Source organism: Schistocerca gregaria, unplaced genomic scaffold (genome assembly GCF_023897955.1).
Source record: "Schistocerca gregaria isolate iqSchGreg1 unplaced genomic scaffold, iqSchGreg1.2 ptg000607l, whole genome shotgun sequence".
NCBI lineage: Eukaryota > Metazoa > Arthropoda > Insecta > Orthoptera > Acrididae > Schistocerca > Schistocerca gregaria.
Genome location: NW_026061996.1, coordinates 106,245 through 107,598, shown reverse-complemented (window position 1 = coordinate 107,598; position 1,354 = coordinate 106,245).

Below are 1,354 nucleotides of genomic sequence, written 5' to 3'. Positions count from 1 at the left end.
AGGTAGGTGGCGCAGGAGCAACCCGGTGGGTAGAGCCCCCACTGGCGAGGGGGCAGGAGGAGTTGTACTACTCGTCGATCCAGCCGCAATTGGAGAAACAGACAGGGCTAGCACAGGTGTTGTAGCAGCAGTGTAGGAAGATGTCATTCTCACAGGATGGAGTCGGTCGTATTTCCTTTTGGCCTCAGTATAGGTTAGTCTGCCCAGGGTCTTGTATTCCATGATTTTACGCTCTTTCTGGAAAATTCGGCAGTCTGGCGAGCAAGGTGAATGGTGCTCCCCGCAGTTGACACAGATGGGAGGCGGGGCAGATGGTGTATTGGGATGTGATGGCCGTCCACAATCTCGACATGTGAGGCTGGAAGTGCAGCAAGAAGACATATGGCCGAACTTCCAGCACTTAAAGAACCGCATCGGGGGAGGGATATAGGGCTTAACGTCACATCGGTAGACCATCACCTTGACCTTTTCCGGTAATGTATCCCCTTCTAAGGCCAAGATGAAGGCACCGGTAGCAATCTGATTTTCCTTCAGACCCCGATGAACGTGCCGGACGAAATGTACACCTCGGCGCTCTAAATTGGCGCGCAGCTCTTCATCAGACTGCAAAAGAAGATCCCTATGTTAAATAACTCCCTGGACCATATTTAAACTCTTATGGGGTGTGAACATAACGGCAACATCCCCCAACTTCTCACAAGCGAGTAACCATCGTGACTGGGCAGAGGATGCCGTTTATATCAGGACTGACCCAGAGCGCTTTTTGACAAGCCCTCCACCTCCCCAAACTTGTCCTCTAAATGCTTGACGAAGAATTGAGGCTTTGTGGAGAGCAAAGACTCCCCATCAGCCCTCATACAAACTAAGAAGCGGGGCGAATAACTGCTACTGCCATCCTGAGACATACGTTTCTCCCACACTGTGGCCAGGGAGGGAAACGTTTTCGGATCGTACTTCTGAGCGTTAAACTGAGCCCGAGAACGCTTAGAGACTGCTGGCAGCTGGCCACCAGCGAGAGACGATGTACCACGCTTCATTGCGGGTCATCCGCCCTGATGCCACCTACTCCGACCAAGGGCCCTCCCCACAGGTGCCACCCAGCCACGGCAAAAGCCACCTGGCAGGATGGCTGTTGCCGGGAGTCCCGATACCCCAGCAGGATAGGCATCTACTCCTTGGCATACGTGGGTAGTTAACGGCGCAGGCATCAGTAGAGAGATCACTGTGTAGTCAGGGGGCTACAATCAATAGGGTACATGGCGGCCCCACCACAACAGCCTGGCTACCGTGCTGGATGTTAGGTAACATGTGGTCCATGGTCGCCGTCGGTGCAGAAACAGGCACTGCACAGTGC